General features: G+C 47.6%; 1 protein-coding gene across 13 annotated transcripts in view; it reads left to right on the top strand.

Annotated features, from left to right (window-relative positions):
• TRIP12 (thyroid hormone receptor interactor 12) overlaps nt 1-20,456 on the top strand; it is a 1,145,873-nt gene that overhangs the window by 554,045 nt on the left and 571,372 nt on the right. The gene's annotated exons all lie outside the window — the stretch shown is intronic.

Below are 20,456 nucleotides of genomic sequence, written 5' to 3'. Positions count from 1 at the left end.
TACAGCACATGCTTTTGTTCCAGTGTTTCAGATGTACTGCAAGGAACAACTACTATATGATTACCTGGTCTTTCTGATTGTAGTCACTTTCTGCCTTTTTCTACTAGATTAGCACTGTCTAAAAAGCATGCAAAAGGAGTTTAAAAAAAAAAAAAAAGGGTTGACAAAAGTTGTTATATTTTAATGTACTGGGTGCATCACAAGTGAAATCTACCAAATAATTACCTTATCTTTCTGCTTCTTCTCAATGTGCCTTTTGTAATCAGTAGTGCAGTTGCAGGTGCCTGCAAGAGAAGAAAAGGTGAATAAAGTAGGTTGTCATATTCCACTGTACTAGGTGCACCACAAAGAAAATCTGCAAAATGATTACCTTGTCTTTCTGCTTCTACTGACGTGTGCCTGTTCAAATTTATGTGTAGCAGGGTCTAAGATGCCTGTAAAAGAGTAAAAAATGATTAAAGTACCTGATTGTTTCAATGTCTCAGTTGCACCATAAGGAAAAACTAGCAAATAATAACCTGCTCTTTCTGCTGCTACTCTGGTCTTCCCATCCTTATCTATGAACAGTACTGTCTGAGATGTCTGCAAAAAAGAAAAGATGGTTATCAGTTGGTTACAGCCTGTTGCAATAATATAATATGCCAGGTGTTCCAGATGGGGGGACCTACCAAATAATTACCAGGTCCTTATGCTTCTACGCATGTCTGCCCATTCAAATCTATAACTTGCTCGGTCCGACAAACCTGTATTAGAAGTAAAGGTGTGGATCAGAGACCCTTAATCCCACCTGGAACATCTACAGAATTACCTGGTCTTCCTTGGTCCTCATGCCTACCTGTTCAAATCCAAACGTTGACCGTCTGTAATTGGAAAGAAGATATTTAGCATAGGTTATAGGATTTACAAAAACATTAAGCATGACAGTCCAGAGCAATTGAATAGAGACCTGGGGTTTCAGTTTAGACCAACTCTGGTTCTAGGTTATCAGTTTCGAAACCTACATCATGTGTTAGACCTTCGATGATGCAGCCTTTACATGCCTCAAGTTATCTGCCCGCCCACTCGCTATGACTAATCGGATTTTAAAAGGGTGATCTACCCAGCCCCCTGGGCGCTCATCACTAAGGTGGAAGAAGCTGGTGAGACCATGAGCATTCACTTGTGTAGTCAACTTCACCACTCTTATGGCTTTGCAGTGTGTTAAAGTTTTAGAAAAAACATTCTAAACTTGCCGCCATGCATGAGCGTGGGGCATCTTTCAATGATTTGTGTATCATTTTAAGAAAAATTCTAACAAGAAGACCTCCACGCCATGTAAGCACATGCTCATCCATCTAGATTGAAATAAAACCCAAATCCAATACATTTCATAGGTAAGACCTATTGTTTTTTTTATTTTTTTCAACGTTTACGCATTTAGGTTTCTGTTAATTATGTACAGCAAATGCTAATAACAATTTGATGCTGAGTTAGTTCTGCATCAACTGATGTGTGCCCAGTTCCTCTTCAACATCCGTAAAGCTCTGACAGGAGTGACACTGCCTTCAGTTACATACCTGCAGTAACACACCACCTTCTATTTTTTGCACTGATAATGATCTACACAAATGACCCCTGGCTGAATTCAGATTTGTGTCTACTTTTCAGAAATATTTAGCTGTCTGGGATCCAGCATTGGTTTCACACCAGTTTCTGTCACTAACTGGAAGGAGGCTGAAAGCACACAAAAATAGTAAAAATAGTAATCATGGGGTATGTAAGGAAATGCCTCCTTGGCATGGTTACCCCCTGACTTTTTGCCTTTGCTGATGCTATGTTTTGATGTGAAAGTGTGCTGAGGCCTGCTAACCAGGCCCCAGCACCAGTGTTCTTTCCCTAACCTGTACTTTTGTTTACACAATTGGCACACCCTGGCATCCAGGTAAGTCCCTTGTAACTGGTACCCCTGGTACCAAGGGCCCTGATGCCAGGGAAGGTCTCTAAGGGCTGCAGCATATCTTATGCCACCCTGGGGACCCCTCACTCAGCACAGACACACTGCTTGCCAGCTTGTGTGGGCTGGTGAGGACAAAACGAGTAAGTCGACATGGTACTCCCCTCAGGGTGCCATGCCAACCTCACACTGCCTATGCAGTATAGAAAAGTCACCCCTCTAGCAGGCCTTACAGCCCTAAGGCAGGGTGCACTATACCATAGGTGAGGGCACCAGTGCATGAGCACTGTGCCCCTACAGTGTCTAAGCCAAACCTTAGACATTGTAAGTGCAGGGTAGCCATAAGAGTATATGGTCTGGGAGTCTGTCAAACACGAACTCCACAGCACCATAATGGCTGCACTGAAAACTGGGAAGTTTGGTATCAAACTTCTCAGCACAATAAATGCACACTGATGCCAGTGTACATTTTATTGTAACATACACCCCAAAGGGCACCTTAGAGGTGCCCCCTGAAACCTTAACCAACTACCCGTGTAGGCTGACTGGTTTTAGCAGCCTGCCACACTCGAGACATGTTGCTGGCCACATGGGGAGAGTGCCTTTGTCACTCTGTGGCTAGTAACAAAGCCTGCACTGGGTGGAGATGCTTATCACCTCCCCCTTGCAGGAGCTGTAACACCTGGCGGTGAGCCTCAAAGGCTCACCCCCTTTGTTACAGCACCACAGGGTATTCCAGCTAGTGGAGTTGCCCGCCCCCTCTGGCCACGGCCCCACTTTTGGCGGCAAGGCCGGAGGAGATAATGAGAAAAACAAGGAGTCGTCACTGGCTAGTCAGGACAGCCCCTAAGGCAACCTGAGCTGAAGTGACTCTGACTTTTAGGAATCCTCCATCTTGCAGATGGAGGATCCCCCCAATAGGGATAGGAATGTGACCCCTCTCCCCTTGGGAGGAGGCACAAAGCGGGTGTAGCCACCCTCAGGGCTAGTAGCCATTGGCTACTGCTCTCCCTGACCTAAACACACCCCTAAATTCAGTATTTAGGGCGTCCCCTGAACCTAGGAACTCAGATTCCTGCAACCTAAGAAGAAGAGGACTGCTAAGCTGAAAAACCCTGCAGAGAAGACGGAGACACCAACTGCTTTGGCCCCAGCTCTACCGGCCTGTCCCCCCCCCCCCCCTCCTTCTGAAGAAACTGCTCCAGCAACGCTTTCCCCAGGACCAGCGACCTCTGAATCCTCAGAGGACTGCCCTGCTCTAGAAGGACCAAGAAACTCCCGAGAACAGCGGCCCTGTTCACCAAAGACTGCAACTTTGTTTCCAAAGAAGCAATTTCAAGACAACTGCGTTTCCCGCCAGAAGCGTGAGACTTGCAACTCTGCACCCGACACCCCCGGCTCGACTTGTGGAGAACAAACACTTCAGGGAGGACTCCCCGGCGACTACGAGACCGTGAGTAGCCAGAGTTGTCCCCCCTGAGCCCCCACAGCGACGCCTGCAGAGGGAATCCCGAGGCTCCCCCTGACAGCGACTGCCTGACTCCCAGATCCCAACGCCTGGAAAAGACTCTGCACCCGCAGCCCCCAGGACCTGAAAGATCGGAACTCCAGTGCAGGAGTGACACCCAGGAGGCCCTCTCCCTTGCCCAGGTGGTGGCTACCCCGAGGAGCCCCCCCCCCCCTTGCCTGCCTGCATCGCTGAAGAGACCCCTTGGTCTCCCATTGATTCCAATTGAAAACCCGACGTGTTTTTGCACACTGCACCCAGCCGCCCCCGTGCTGCTGAGGGTGTACTTTTTGTGCTAACTTGTGTGTGTCCCGTCCCAAGCCCCCCCCCCCCGCGGTGCCCTACAAAAAACCCCTGGTCTGCCCTCCGAAGACGCGGGTACTTACCTGCTGGCAGACTGGAACCGGGGCACCCCCTTCTCCATTGAAGCCTATGTGTTTTGGGCAACATCTTGAACTCTGCACCTGACCGGCCCTGAGCTGCTGGTGTGGTAACTTTGGGGTTGCTCTGAACCCCCAACAGTGGGCTACCTTGGACCCAAACCTGAACCCCGTAGGTGGTTTACTTACCTGCAAGAACTAACAATTACTTACCTCCCCTAGGAACTGTGAAAAATGCACTAAGTGTCTAGTTTTAAAATAGCTATATGTGTTTTATTTGAAATGTATATATGCTATTGTGATTATTCAAAGTTCCTAAAGTACTTACCTGCAATACCTTTCATTCAAAATATTGCATGTAAAATTTGAACCTGTGGTTCTTAAAATAAACTAAGAAAATATATTTTTCTATACAAAAACCTATCGGCCTGGAATTGTCTCTGAGTGTGTGTTCCTCATTTATTGCCTGTGTGTATGTACAACAAATGCTTAACACTACTCCTTTGATAAGCCTACTGCTCGACCACACTACCACAAAATAGAGCATTAGTATTATCTCTTTTTGCCACTATCTTACCTCTAAGGGGAACCCTTGGACTCTCTGCATACTATTCCTTACTTTGAAATAGTGCATACAGAGCCAACTTCCTACAGGCTATGTCCCAGTAAAATGCCAACGTTGTGTTGAAAAATGTGGTTTGCTGATTCAAATCTGCCTGTTCCTGAAAGCTAGGAAGATGGTGATTTTAGCACTGCAAACCATTTGTTGATGCCATTTTCAGGGAAAAACAACAAGCTTTTTTCTGCAGCCCTTTTTCCCATTTTTCTTTTTTTTTTTTTTTAAACATTTTTGTTGTATTTTGGCTATTTTCTTAGTCTCCTCCAGGGGACCCAACAAACTCTGGGTACCTCTACCATCCTTAGGATGTTGGGGAAAAAAGACACATTAGGTGTGGGTAGCTTATGGAGACCAAAAGGTATGAGGCCCTTAGCACAAACTGCCCCAAATAGCCAAAAAAAAAGGCCTGGTACCTGAGGGGAAAAGGCCTGGCAGCAAAGGGGTTAAGGATAGATTTGTTTGTGATCCCGAGTCTAGAGTGATGGGTCTGGTTCAGTTATGTTTCTGTTAATTTATGGGAACAATGGGTTAGTCCATATCCCCTTCTGCAGTGAACACCCCTAGCATGTCTCGACCAAGACATCACTTGTGAGGCCCTGTTCCAAACATGCCTCCTTTGAACTTTGTTAAAGGTTCTCTGGTGCACCTTACAGGGAACATTGGTGACCACCAATTCTCTCTGACTCGATCACTGTGGTTCTGCTTTGGCACATTTTTAAATGCGCCCTTCTTTCCATGCGGGACGATAGAGATAATAAACTTAGGCCTTACTTCTGAATTCTTCTACACTGCTTGAAATTCTATAATAATTCGGGGCATATTTACAAGCCCCTAGCACCACTGTAGCATCACCTTTTCTGATGCTCTGGTGGCACGGTGCACTACACCATGTTTACAAGGCTACGTTAAGCCACGTTTTGTGACATGATGCCGCTCTGCAAATATGGGCCCCTCCAAGGCAGTTTACTGGGTGAGCGTTCCACCACATTATCCATTGCTTTTGTAAATCCATGGTAGCTCCAGAAATTGGGGTGGCTTTAGCATTGTGCAACAAGGAGAAACACTTTTATTCTCCTCATTCCTACTTTAACCATTTGTGCTGCTTTCTGCAGCATACACAGAAAGAGCAAAACACCATGAATGATTGCGTATGTGCAGGAAAGTGACCCTTCCTCCACATAAACAATCATTCAATAATGAGGATTTGCTACTTATATGTGTGCTGCATTCTGCAGCACACTTAGAAGTACCAAATTGACATTGTAGATTTTGTGCAGGAAGGGACACCCTCCTGCACATAAAGAAACATATTTACAAGCCCCTTGCGCCACCTTGTGTCGCCCTAGCATAATTTTTTCTTTTTTTTACGCTAAGGCGGTCTTTTCCTCGCACCAGATTTACAAAGTGGCACAGTGCTTGCATTGTGCCACTTTGTGAAGAATTGCGCCACATTATGGCTGCGTCAATCATAATGTATGCAAAGGGGGACTTTCTGATGCAGGGAGGCCCAAAAAATGGCACACCGAAATTTACAACATTTCACTGTGCCATTGTTTTCCGTCATTTTTAAAGCCTGCCTAAAGCAGACGTGAAAATGACGCACCCATGGTAACCTATGGGCCTACCTGTTCTTTGCTGCATTAGCACTAGTCAGCATTTTTGACACCAGTGCAGCAAAGCACCACAGTAGCATCAAAAATGTTGATGCTATTGTGCTAACAACTGCCATGTTGCGCTGTATTATAAATATTAGGTGGCAGTAGGGGGACGCAAGAAAAGTGGCGCATCGGACTGATGTGCCACTATCTTATAAATCTCCCCTAAACAATCATTCCCTTCAACGCAGACACCCTTGAACTTTGGTGCAAGGATGCCTGCGTTGGTGCTGACAGCTAAGTTTAGCGCCAGCGCTATGGCAAACACAAAGCTGTGCCGTATTTTTAAAAATTCGGTGTATCCCTGTGTTTCAGAGCTGACTCAGTGTGGCACTGCCACTTCCTTGTAAGTCTGGCCCTTAGTCTCTTCACGGTAGTGGAGTTGAAGCCTTTAACTGTGTGATTAACTTAATTGATATCATGGCATAGCACTCACTTGATTAATCGTTTTCAGCTCCAAAAACCGCAAGGAAACTGTGTTTTCTTTTACTGTATTTCTTTGATAATGAAATACAGTTCAATGCTGTTAAAATATTAAACTTCCTGCCTATTTTCCTTCTCATCAAAATGCTCACCTAGGCTATTTGTCTACACATGCCCATGGAGACCGCATGCTTCTGTCATTAGCCGAATCTGTCACCGCATGATTTGTGCCTCCATTTTGGCTAATGAACTGTGAATAGAGGCATCAGGCCGGTCTCCTGCTTTCAGAGAGAGAGGGCTGGATACCAGTATATAGAGAGGTGTTTTTAAGATCAAAACCATGCCTTTGACACTTATGGGTGGTCCTGACAATGGGGAATGACAGTGCTAATTCTGCTGCTCGGAGGCTATATGTAGGACATAAATGTCTGTGACAGGTCGCACTGCTACATTCAACAGCCAACCACCTCTCAAGATTCACATTTAATGGTTCGGACTCGCATGCGTAGGTTCTCGAAGTGTAGCTCGGTATAGGGGCAAGACATGCTGGCAGTGTTTTATTCAGCAGTCAACTAACAAAGTTATATGCTAGGAGGGGTAGACTTTTGGTCAGTCTGCTGAAAGGCTTATTGCGACCTCTGTAAATTCCAAAGCTAATAAATCCTGGTGGCTTTATATATTAAACGATAATAAGGCAGGCTGGCTCAAGCTGTAACTAACGAGCGTCGAAAGTAAGCAAGGAAAATGATAACATGACTTGGGTGAGACAGTGCGCAGTAAGTAATTCATCTTTTATTCAACTTGAAATTTCTTGAAGAAATGTTCACTGGGTCGCACTGCACGCTAGTACCGAAATATCTTGTTTGTATTTTATTTTTTAAGAGGAGTCAGTTAAGAGGAGTAGATGGTGCCATCAATGCAAAGTGTTGTGGAGCGTTTTCCTCACATAGCCTATCTGGTTAGCTGCCAGACTCAATATTTCAACCCCTCCAATGCCCTCTAAGCACACGTACCTGGTTTCATTTGGTGCTCTCCTTGTGCAGGGATTTCTCCTCGGGTTGCTGGACTGCAGTTTCTTGTCCTGCTCTGCTGACAAGAGATTGACCGTGTTTTCGTGCTCTTTCTTTTTTTAAAAGCAGCACTGACGTACTGTTTCACTCTCTCACGTGATGCAGGCAGCGACGAGACGAGAAACTTGCGTGCCTGGCAAAGAGGCTTGCACGGTGGGGGAAGGAAGGGTGCGCGCGCACCTTACAGGGAACATTGGCCAGGGCTACCCGTGCCCAACTAAAGGAGTTCAATGAGGCCATGCGCCTCATATTTGGCCAGCCCCGACCCATCCTCGGTGCTTTCGGGCCTAGGAGAGTCGGTGGGGGCCCCCTCGGGTTCAAAGTCAGCGATTTCGGTCCCGACTCAGGAGGGCACCTCAGGATCCCCTTCTGACTCCGTCCCGATGCCAGTCGTACCAATGCAACCTTCCCTGGCGTTGGGTCAGACGTGGACGCTCCTGGTGATGATTTGGGCCCACAATCGATGTCGATCCTATATTCATGCCAACGAGCCAGAACATTGCTCGACGCTGATACCGTTTTCCATGGGATGGGCTCTGCTGTGCCCAGGGTTGATCCTAAACCCTATTATTATGGATATGGATTTGGGGATAGTGTAGAGTGGTCGCTGGACCCTTTAGAAGACCAGCTTGAACTGGACTGGGTACAGGATTTGGGTGATGCCAGTGGGTTGGGCACCTCCCTTGACACTGCTATGTTTTCTCCCCGTACCGTGGCTATGGAGGAGGAAGCGTCATACTCAATGGTGGTGAGAAGGGCGGCTGAGGTTCTGAACCTTGAGCTTCCTTCTGTGGAGGTCAGGCCTAACCTCCTGATCGAAGTGCTTCAGCCTGGGGCCTCCAACTCCAAACCCCTTCTTTCCTTCAATGAAGCACTTAGACGTCCTACTGGAGACCTGGTCCAAACCCAGCACGGGGAGGGACTCCTGTGAATAGGACGATTGCCTGCTGCCAGCGGCCTGCGCTGAACGACCCACATTTAGACACACAACGCCTGAGAACCTTGTCATCCAGGCTTCTACATCCTCTGGCACATTCCCTACCGCTCCCCTGGACAGGCAATCAAAAAGATTGGACAACTTAGGGAAAAATGTTTTCTTCTGCCTGTCTAGCGCTGCGGTTGGTCAACACTTCATTCCTTTTGGGCCGCTATTCCCATGCTGTCTGGGATACGGCCGCGCAAGTGCTGCCCCAAGTTCTGGAAGAGGCCCGGAATGTTCTCTCCCAAGCCATGACTGATGGGAGAGACACAGCCAAGTTCATGATCTGTTGTTGACTGGATTTAACCGCTCACTGGGCAGATCGGTTGCATCGACTGTGGCACTGAGACACCTCGCCTGGTTGAGGACGTCTGACTTTTCAGAGGATGTCCAGCAATCCTTTATGGACCTGCCCTTTGTTGCCATTCTTCTCTTCGGAGACAAGGCGGACTCTGCGCTTGAGTGTTTTAAGGATTCCCAGGCTACGGCTCGGTCCCTTGGCCTTGCAGCAGCTCCTCTCTCCCCTCAGTCGGCCTCTTGCTCCTTTTGTGGCTACGGAAGGGGCACCCAACTGTGTCCATTTCCAGCAAGCCACCGACTTGCGCATGCTGCATAGCCCCTGCGTGGATACTGGACCTACTGACCTCGTGGATCAGGGAGTTGTGGGCCCTCCAGTCCACCCCCGCCCCCTCTTCTGCCTCAAAACCTTCCTAGTCCTTTGGGACATCCGGGACCAGTTGGTGGCAGAATTCATCATTGTCTGCCCCACTGGGAATCCATTGCCACGGACAGGAGGGTTCTACAGATCGTCCGAAGGGGCTACTCCCTCCCCTTCGAGACTTCCCCTCCAGCCATGCCACCATCATTCAATTACTTGTTGGAGGATCATTTGGCACTTCTCCGTGAGGAAGTCAAGGCTCTCTTGGCCAATGGAGCCATAGAGACGGTCCCTGCGACAGAAGAATGCTGTGGTTGCTATTCCCGCTACTTTCTGGTGCACAAAAAGGACAAGGGTCTTCGCCCCATCCTAGACCTTCGGTCCCTCCATATCTTCCTCAAAAAGGAGAAGTTCAAGATGTTAACCTTGGCTCAGGTCCTTTCTGCTCTGGACCCTGGAGACTGAATGGTTGCGTTGGACTTGCAGGACGCCTACTTTCATATTCTCATCCTGCCAGGCCACAGACGTTACCTACGATTTGTGGTAGGTCACAAGCACTTTCAATTCACCGTTCTCCCCTTTGGCCTTACCAGTGCCCCATGGGTGTTCACAAAAGTGATGGTAGTGGTTGCAACTCATCTGCGCAGTTTAGGGGTCCCAGTCTTCCCCTACCTAGACGACTGGCTGTTAAAGGCAGACACGCCCCAGAAAGTTGTCTTCCACCTCCAGACTACTGCGAATCTCCTGCATTCGCTGGGGTTCACTATCAACGTGCTGAAGTCACACCCTGACTCCCTCTCAGATGCTACCTTTCATCTGAGCTGTTCTGGACACAGTGCAGTTTCCCGTAGAAAAACAAGTCCATTCGGGCTATGATACCGATGTTTCAGCCTCTATCCTGGATTTTGGTGAGAATGCCTCTAAGACTGCTGGGCCTCATGCCCTCCTACATCCTGCTGGTCCAACATGCCAGATGGCAAATGCAGGCTCTGCAGTGGGACCTGAAGTTCCAGAGGGCGCAGCATCAGGGGAATCTCTCCGACATGGTTCAGATCACGGAGGGAACTGCGAAAGACCTGCAGTGGTGGTTGTCGAATCCAGATTGGGTCCAGGGCAGATCCCTCTCCCTTCCCCAACCAGATTTCATAGTAGTGACAGAAGCATCACTTCCGGGATCAGGGGGCCACATGGGAGAGGCAGAGATCTGAGGCCTCTGGTCTCCGGCAGAGTCCAGGCTCCACATCAACCTTTTGGAGCTCTGGGCAATCCGACTTGCATTGAAAGCATTCCTTCCCTCTGTCAAAGGGAAAGTGGTGCAGGTGTTCACTGACATCTCCACCGCCAGGTGGTATTGCAACAAACAAGGCGGAGTGGGGTCGTGGACCATTTTGCCAAGAGGCTCTTCGCTTCTGGACATGGCTGGAACGCCAGAGAATTTCTCTGGTGGTTCAACACCTGGCAGGCTCTCTGAACACCAGAACAGAGGAACTCAGCTGTCAATACGTAGTCGATCACAAATGGCGTCTCTATCCGGAGATGCCGCAGGGTCTCTTTTAGCAGTGGGGAGATCCTTGGTTAGATCTGTTCGCCTCCGCAGAGAACTCACAATGTCAGCTGTTTCGCGTGTTGAAGTTTCCAAGGTGGCACTCGCTCGTTGACGCTTTTCGTCACAAGTGGAACTCAGGCCTCCTGTACTCATTCCTGCCAATACCACTTCTGTCCAGAGTTCTGAAGATCAGGCAAGACCGGGCCCAAGTAATCTTGGTAGCTCCACACTGGGCACGAAGAGTCTGGTATCCTGAGCTCTTGAGCATGACCATCGATCCTCTGATCAGACAGCCACTTCGAGAGGATCTTCCGTCGCAGCAGCAGGGGACAGTTATCCACCCAAACCTTTCCGGTCTCCTCCTCCTTGCGTGGAGATTGAGTGGCAGCAGTTGACGGCTTTTGACCTTACACCCAAAGTCTGTAACGTCATCTTGGCAGCCACGTGTCCCTCCACCAAGACGGTGTACTCCTGTCGTTGGAAGAAATTTGTGGCATGGTGTATCAACAAGTCTGTTGATCACCTCTGTCAGAGGTTCTCCTCTTTATTCTCTCTTCCCCAGCAGGGCTCTGCTCTGGGCACCCTCAAGGAATATTGCTCTGCCATCTCTGCCTTCTTAAGGCTACCAGACCAACCTTCTCTATTCAAATCTCCCATTGTTGGGAGGTTTCTCAAAGGCCTCTCTCAAATTGTCCCTCTTTTTCCATTCATCATGCCCCAGTGGGATTTAAACTTGGTCCTTACGTACCTTGTGCGCCCCTTTTGTGCTGCTCCACAATTGTCCTTTACAGCTCTTAATACTTAAAACAGCTTTCTTGGTTGCCGTCACCTCTGCTCACAGAGTAAGTGAGCTTCTGGCTCTTTCTTCGAAGTCATCATTCCTAACCGTGCATCCTGACAAAGTGGTGCTTCGTACCAGGGCTTCCTTTCTTCCCAAAGTGGTAACGCCTTTCCACGTAGGCAAATCTATCACCTTGCCTACTTTTTGTGCATCCCCACATTCCTCACATGAGGGTTAGAGACCCCCCCCCCGTTCGATCCAAAAAGGGCGTTGGCGTTCTATCTATATCATACCAAAGACTTCGGGTGGACGATCATTTTGTGAGATATGTGGGTGTGGAGAAAGGGAAGGCAGTGCAGAAGAGGACCAGCTCACGATAGGTAGTCCTCTGCATCAAGATGCTTTGGTGAAAAAGCAACCCCTGAGGGTTTGCGAGCTCATTCGACCAGAGCAACTGCTGCTACCACAGCGTTAGCACGTGGAGTTCAAGTCCTGGATATTTGTCAGGCCACAACGTGTGTGTCCTTACACACGTTCACTAAGCACTACTGCCTGGACAGTCAGGTCCGCAGGAAAGGCTGTTTGGGCCATTCGGTCCGGCAGGACTTTTTGGTGTGATCTCAGTTCGCAGCCCACCACCGGGGATGGTATTGCTCGGTATCTATTCAAAGGTGAGGAATCTGCAACTAGAAGTCTATCAGATCTACAAGTTTCTTACCTTTGGTAACGATCTATCTGGTAGAGAAATCGTCTAGTTGCAGATTCCTTACCGACCCACCCATCCTCCCCGCTCTGCGAACTGACAGGTACTTCCCTCTAAGGGCCCTAGTTCTGGCGCACCATTCTCTGTGTTTTTCATGACTCCGCGCTACTGGCGTGTAAAGTCGTGAAAAGAAACTGATGTCAGCGCGCCGGGTCGCGTCTATATTCGACCGGCAACGGCACCCGTGGAGTCGACCGATGCATTCTAATGGCGCACAGGGGTACTGCTCGAAGAAAAAATCTACGGATCCAGTCTGACAAATGGGGAAATTCAAAGGTAAAGGATCTGCAACTAGAATGTCTCTACAAGATATATTGTTACGGAAGGTAAGTAACTTGTACTTTTCACAGCTGCAGACAATGCAAAATTCCCAAACCTTGCTTCCAGGTTCCCACACCCAGATCCAAGGGAAATGCTCCATGGATTAACTGGTCAGGGATATTTGCCTACACTTTTCCCTCTACTTCAGTTTTTGGTTCAAAAGCTCAGGCAAACATCCGTCACACCAAAAAAAAAAAAATAATACTAGTGACTCACATGGGCTCAACAGATCTGGTTCCTTATGCTACTAGAACTATCAGTAGTTCTCAGGAGAAACTTCTCCTTAACCTGGACCTTCTCACTCTGAACCATGTAGAAATCAGACATCCAAATCCCAAGAAGCTCAACCTAGCACTTTGGCTCCTGAGGTCATGGAGTTTGGTTATCTTAATCTCCCATCACCATGTATGACAATTCTTAAAGAAGCACGCAAGCCTTCTACTAGAGCATTTTATGCAGCTAAATGGAAGAGATTTGTCTATTATTGTTATAATAACAATATCAATTCATTTCAGGCAACAGCAAAAAACATTGTTTACTACCTGCTACATCCTCCATGCTATGGCTTTACATTCACTTCCATTCGTTTATGTAGGAAGTTGGCTCTGTGTGCACACTATTTCTTACTTTGAAATAGTATACAGAGTCCAAGGGTCCCCTTAGAGGTAAGATAGTGACAACGTTAGATAATTCTAATGCTCTGTTTTTGTGTTAGTGTGGTCGAGCCATAGGCTTATCAAAGGGTAGTGTTAAGCATTTGTTGTACATACACAGGCAATAAATGAGGAACACACACTCAGACTTACTCCAGGCCAATAGGTTTTTATATAGAAAAATATATTTTCTTAATTTATTTTTAGAACCACAGGCAGCTATGCCCTCACCAGTGGCATAGTGCAACCCTGCCCTAGGGCTGTAAGGCCTGCTAGAGGGGTGACTTATCTATGACACGGGCAGTGGGTTGTGGGCATGGCACTCAGAGGGGAGTGCCATGTCGACTTTGTCTTTTCTCCCTCCCAGCACACACAAGCTTCAAGGCAGTGTGTACGTATGAGTGAGGGGACCCTTAGGGTGGCATAATACATGCTGTAGCCCTTAGGGACCTTCCCTAGCCAAAGGGCCCTTGTTACCAGGTGTACTATTTACAAGGGACTTAACTGTGTGCCAGGACTGTGCCAATTGGGTAGCAAAGGTACAGTTTTTGGGAATGAACACTGGTGCTGGGTCCTGGTTAGCAGAGTCCCAGTACACTTCCAATCAGAGTTGACATCAACATTAGGCAAAATGTGAGGGGGTAACAATGCCAGCAGTGGCATTTTCCTACAGGTGGTCTGCCATTTTCTCCTTAGTTAGTGGAATTACCTGTGTTCTTTCCTCATGTAGAATCGGTGGAAGAAAAGGCTCTTAATACATCAAATGTTAAAAGAGCTATTCTGTGCCTCATTGGCAGAACTAAAGAATTTTGTAAAACTAAACAACTTTTTGTTGCGTTTTCTCCCCCTCACAAAGGAAAGCCTATTTCTAAATCAGGTATGACCTGGTGGCTAGTTAAATGTATAAAAACATGTTACTCTGCCTATACCTCCTAGAGCACACACTACTTCCAAAATAGGGTCTTCAGTGGCTTTCCTAGGCAACATTCCTATAGCTGATATATATAAAGCAGCTACGTAGTCTACATCACACACATATACTAAATATTATTGTGTGGATGTTCTAGCGTGCCAAGAAGCTAATGTAGGTCAGGCAGTGCTATGCACACTTTCCCAAACAACTGCAACCACCACAGGTTAGCCACTGCTTGAGGAGGGCACTGCTTAACAGTCTGTGCAAAACATGTGTGTCTACAGCCACACATGCCATCAAACTGAAAATGTTACTTACCAGTAAGAATCTGTTTGTGGCATATAGTACTGTAGATTTACATGCTCCCTCCTTCCTCCCCGGACACCTGTGAACGTTGCAGTTCCTTTACATTACAATATGCATAGCCATCCCTTTACTTAAACTCTCTTTACACTCAATTCCCACCCCTTGTGTGAAGACAGTCTAACAAGGGAGTTGATTCCCATTCATATTATCACCAAGAGGAGTCACCACTCTCCCTGGTTACTTGAAAGACTTCGAAGAAAAACAACTTGCACACTTTCAGACCCAGAACTAGATGGCAGAAGCATGCAAATCTACAGCACTCCATTCCACAAACAGATGCTTACTGGGTAAATTATATTATCTGATAGAGACTTATAGCTGCTAATTTCTTACCTTTGATTTTTCCAGGCATCAGGCTTGATCCTTAAACTTTCACTGAGGAATACCCCTTGCACGTACTGCTGAGTGGCTCCATTTGGCTCTGCGTGGCTTCGTCAACCGAAGTGACATTGCAGTCACCTATATAGGCACCACATAGGCGCGCGGGCATCAGTTCTTTTCTTTCCGTGCTAATTAGCGCAGATCCAGAGAGAGCCACCTCTGTCGTTTTTTTGACAGGCCGTTTTTCAACTTGTCGTTGAGTTTTTCTTTGAGGGGGACCTTCACCAACACCGGTCACAACACTAATGGTCCCAGCGCTGCCGCGGGTGGCAAAGCTCTAATCTGATTTCTGATGAGTCGTAATGTTGTTGCACAATGCTGATTCCGACACAAAGTGCCAGATCATTGACTTTGTTTTCCCAGCCAGGCATAGGAGAAGAGTGGGAGGGGTCACTGGACCCTACATAACACCAGTTGGAGAGATCTTTGGACTGGTATGAGGAGCTAGGGGAGGCCAGTGGGCTGGACACCCCTCCAGATACTTGCGTGCCCCCCCCCCCCCCTTTTCCCGGCTACGGTGGAGTGAGCTTCCTATGCAGTGATGGAGCGTAGATCCCCTACCTGGAACTGCCCTCAGTAATTGTCAAGACTAACATCTTGAAGGAAGTTTGCTTCAGCCTGGGGCTTATACATACAAACCCCTACTTCCCTTTAACGAAGCACTTACAGACGTCCTGCTGGGAACTTGGTCCAAGACCAGCACAGGGGCTCTTGTAAGTAGAACAATCACCTGCTGCCATCGCTTTGCATCAGGGACACTAGCTTACTCAGCCAACACCCCATCCGTGACAGCTTAGTAGTCCAAGCCGCCATGTCCCATGGCACATTCCCTTCCGATCCCCCGAGTAGGGAATCCAAGAGGCTGGACTATCTTGGGATGAAGTTGTTTTCTTCCACCAGCCTGGCACTGAGGACTATAAACACCTCTTGCTTATTAGGCTGTTTCTCACATACAATTTGGGATATGGTTGCACAAGTGCTGCTTCAGGTCCCGGAACAGGCACAGGCCATGTTCTCCCAAGCAGTAAAAGACGGAAGGGACGCACCGAAGTTCACTACTCAGTATGGCTTGGTTAGAACTCACTAAGTAGGTAGAGCGGTTGAGTTGACCGTATCCTTGAGGCTTCACGCCTGGCTGAGGACATCTGGTTTTTTGGGGGATGTCTAAGTAAACTTGATGGACATGCCCTTTAATGGCACTCGCGTGTTTTGCAGGAAAGCAAACTTGGCGCTGAAGTGCTTTAAGGAATCTAGGGCTAGTGCAAAGTCTTCTGGCCTCTCTGCAACCCCCTCGTTCACTGTCTGCCTTTTGTCCTTTTTGTGGCTGCAGAAGGGGTGTGGTACAGTGTCAGCCCTATGACAGCCACTTTACCACGCAATCAACCCAAGGTGTGCGATTACATGGGCGTGGTTCCTTCAGACCTAGAGGGCCTGCTGGCCAGAAGGTGTCTACCACACAGCCCTTGGCAGCCTCAAAGTTCTCCTAGTTTGGATCTGCAGGACCATGCTGGCCCAGTTGGAGGGAGAATACACGATCATCTTCTCCATTGGAAGTCTATAACATCAACACATGGGTACTGAAGATCATCAGGAGGGTCTATGCACTGCCTTTCCAATTCTTTCCTCCCCCCATTCCGGCAGCATTTGACGGATGGTGGAGGATCATTAGTCACTAAGCTGAGAGGAAGTTACAGCTCTCATGGCAAAGAGAGCCATAGAAAGGGTCTCGATAGCAGAAGTAGACAGTGTCTGTTATTCCTGCTACTTTCTGATACCAAAAAAGAGCAAGGGTCTTCGCCCTATTCTAGACTTACGGACTGTAAATCTCTTCCTCAAGGAGAAGTTCAAGATGCTTATGTTGGCTCAGGTCTTGCATGCCCTAGACCTTGAAGACTGGATAGTAGCGCTGGAATTGCAGGATGCATATTTTCATATCTTTATCCTGCTTGCGCACAGGCGTTACTTTCAGTTCAAGGTAAGCCACAAACACTTTCTGTTTACCGTGCTGCCATTTGGCCAGCACCCCTCGGGTGTTTACCAAGGTGATGGTGGTGGTTGCAGCTCATCTGCGCAGGTCAGGGGGTTTCAGTCTTCCCCTACCTCGATGACTGGCTGTTGAAGGAGGGTTCCTCCTATGCTGTTGTCTCCCACCTCCAGACTACGGTGAACCTCCTGCATTTGCTGGGGTTCACTAAAAACGTGCTGAAGTCACACCTGTCTCCCTCTCAGATGCTCTCTTTCATAGGAGCGGTACTGGACACAGTGCAGTTTCGAGCATGTCCAGGATATTCAGGCTATGATACCGATGTTTCAGCCTCTGTCCAGGATTTCATTCAGAATAACTCTGAGGCAGTTGGGCCTCATGGCCCCCTGCATCCTGTTGGTAAACCATGCCAGATGGCATATGCGGGTTCTGCAGGGAGACCTTAAGTTCCAGTGAGCGCAGCATCCGGTAAATCTCTCTCCAGATCTCAGAGGGAACTAAGAAAGACCTGTAGTGGTGGATAATGAACTATGATTGGGTCAGAGGCAGACTACCCTCCCTTCCTCAACCAGACTTCACAGTAGAGACAGAAGTGTTGCTCCTGGGATGAGGATACTCCTAGTTATCTGGGAGATTTGGAGATCGGAGGTCTCTGGTGGAATCCAGACTCCTCATAAACATGTTGGAGCTCAGGGCGATCCGACTAGTGTTGAAGGCATTTCTTGCCTCTGTCAAGGTGAGGTAAGGACAGGTGTTCACAGACAACACTACTGCCATGTGGTACTGTAATAAGCAGAGCAGAGTGGTGTTGTGGACCCTTTGCAAAGAGGCCCTGTATCCCTGAACATGGCTAGAACAGCAGGGCATTACCCTGGTAGCTCAACATCTGGCAGGTTCTCCGAAAGCAAGGGTGGACAAACTCAGCCGTCAATGCCTATCAGATCACGAGTGACATCTCTATTGGGAGGTGGTGCAAGGTCTCTTTCAGCTTTAGGGAGAGTCTTGATTATATCTATTTGCCTCCCAAGAGAATGTGCAATGTCACCTGTGTTGCATTTTGGAATTTCCACGGCATCAATAGCTGAGCGACACCTTTTTGTTGCGAGTGGAGCGCAGGCTTCCTGTACACCTTCCCGCTCATACCACTCTTGTCAAGAGTTCTCAAAAAGATCAAGAACAACTGGGCCCAGGAAATCCTTGTGGCTTTGGACTGGGCAGGGAGAGTCTGATATCCAGAGTATCTGAAAATGAGCATCGATCCTCTGATCAGGCTGCCCCTTCAGGTGGATCTTCTTTTACAGCAGCATGGGAGGATTCTCCATCCGAACCTGTCAACTCTGCGCCTTCACTCGTGGAGATTGAGCGATGGCAGTTGACAGCTTTTGACCTTCCTCCCGAAGTCTGTAACGCGGTCTTGGGAGCCAGGCGTTCTTCTGCAAAAGTGGTATACACTTGCCTTTGGCAAAGATTTGAAAGAGATTGTACAGAGAAGTCTATAGAACCTCTATATGCTTCTCTGTCTGATATTCTTGTTTTCGTTCTTTCTCTTGCCTAACAGGGTTCTGCTCTGGGCACTCTGAAGGCTATCTCTCTGCTTTATCCGTCTTTCTGCAGTTGCCTGATCAACCCTCTCTTTTCAAGTTCCCTATTGTAAAGAGGTTTCTTAAAGAACTCGTTCATATGTTCCCCCTACGTCTTATCATGCCTCATTGGGATCTTAACCTAGTTCTCACTTACCTTGTGTGCTCCCCATAAGCCACTGCACAATTGTCACCTTCTGCTGCTTACCATCAAGACAGCCTTCTTAGTGGAAACAACATCTGCCCGGAGGGTGAGTGAGATACAGGCCTTAACAGCTAAGCCCCCATATCTGACACTATTTCCAGAAAAGGTAGTGCTACACACCCGTGTCTCTTCTCCCTAAGGTGGTGACCCCAGTACATTATGATCAAACAATCACTTTGCCCACCTTTTTGCTCCCCAACACCCCTCGAAGAAATAGGAACGACTCCACTGGCTGGACTGAAAAAGAGCGTCGTTGTTCTTCCTTGACCGCACAAAAGAGCTTGGGGGTAGATAATCTATTCTTTGTGGGCATGTGGGAGTAAAGATGGGTTTGGCAGTACAGAAGTTGACCATTTCGCGCTGGGTTGTTCACTGTATTAAGATCTGCTATTTCTTGGCTAAGTAGCAACCTACCAAGGACTTGCGGCGCGTTCCACTAGGGGAATAGCTGTCACCATGGCGTTAGCACGTGGAGTCCAAGTCCTAGACATCTGTCGGGCAGCAACGTGGGCGTCACTGCACATGTTTCCCAAACACTACTGTCTAGACAGGGACATGCATTTCACCCGTTCAGTCCTGCAGGACTTTCTAGTCTGAATATGTTGTCCGCAGCCGACCGCAAGGAGGATATGGCTTGGGTAACTAATCAAAGGTAAGGAGTCTGCAGCTAGAAGTCTCTATCAGATGACCAAGTTACTTAATTTCGTTAATGCATTTTCTGGTAGAAACTTTATCTAGGTGGAGATTCCTTACACCCACCAATGCGTCCTGGCTCTGCAGACTTGTTTACTAGTGTTAGGATGATCCCTGTGGCTCTGCACTTCTGACGTGGAAAGTTGTGGTTAAAGTAACTGATGCCTGTGCGTCTGGTTGACGCCTATATCGGTGACCACGACATTACTTCCCTCTTCAACTAAGCCACACAGAGCTGAATTGAGCACCCTGCGGTGCACGCTAGGGGTGTTGCTCAGCATAAGTTTCTGGATCCAGCATGACGCCTGGGAAAATCAAAGATAAGGAATCTGCAGCTAGATAGAGTTTCTACCAAATAACGTTACAGAAGGTAATTAACATGGTCTTCCTTGCCCAGTTAGCCTTAAAAATACATTTCTTTATGAATTGTCAGTTGTTCTCCTTTTCTCACTTAATAGAAATGCTGCCTGTGTCAGGATTTGCTGTTTGATATTCAGCGTTAAATATGTTAACAAATAAGATGAGTAATTGCTACAGTTAATTTTCATTAGGCAAGTTTAATTTGAGCAAATATGTCTGTCCTGTGTTGCTAATGTTGACTTTCACCGTTGCTACTCTCAATCAGTTCATGTTTTATCTTCAAAGTGCATTGTGTTTGTTAAAACTGATTTCTTGTTGACTGGTAAATGATCAAGCAAATAGATCTTTCTAGTGTCCATGAAGAATATTCAAAGCCTATATTGGTGTAATTTTGTATACCGCATTAGGCGCTGGCTTAGAACTTGACATTCAGTAAATGCAGTCAAAACTATGGTACTGAAAATGGCTTCCATTGGATTAGTTTTGGTTCTTGACAATGCCGGTTTCACACCAAAGATCTGAGGCGCCAGAGTTGTAATGACTGTTTGATCCCACATAACTTAAATTATTTTAAGGAGAATGTACCTATGTCAAGCTTCACATTTGGAGTATTGAGAGTGTTGAAGAGCTAGCCCAGGGTCTGCTCTGAACTTGACTTCTTAATGACTTTATCTAGGAGTTGTTTT

Source organism: Pleurodeles waltl, chromosome 11 (assembly GCF_031143425.1).
Source record: "Pleurodeles waltl isolate 20211129_DDA chromosome 11, aPleWal1.hap1.20221129, whole genome shotgun sequence".
NCBI classification, from domain to species: domain Eukaryota; kingdom Metazoa; phylum Chordata; class Amphibia; order Caudata; family Salamandridae; genus Pleurodeles; species Pleurodeles waltl.
This window is presented reverse-complemented; position numbering and strand designations above follow the sequence as displayed.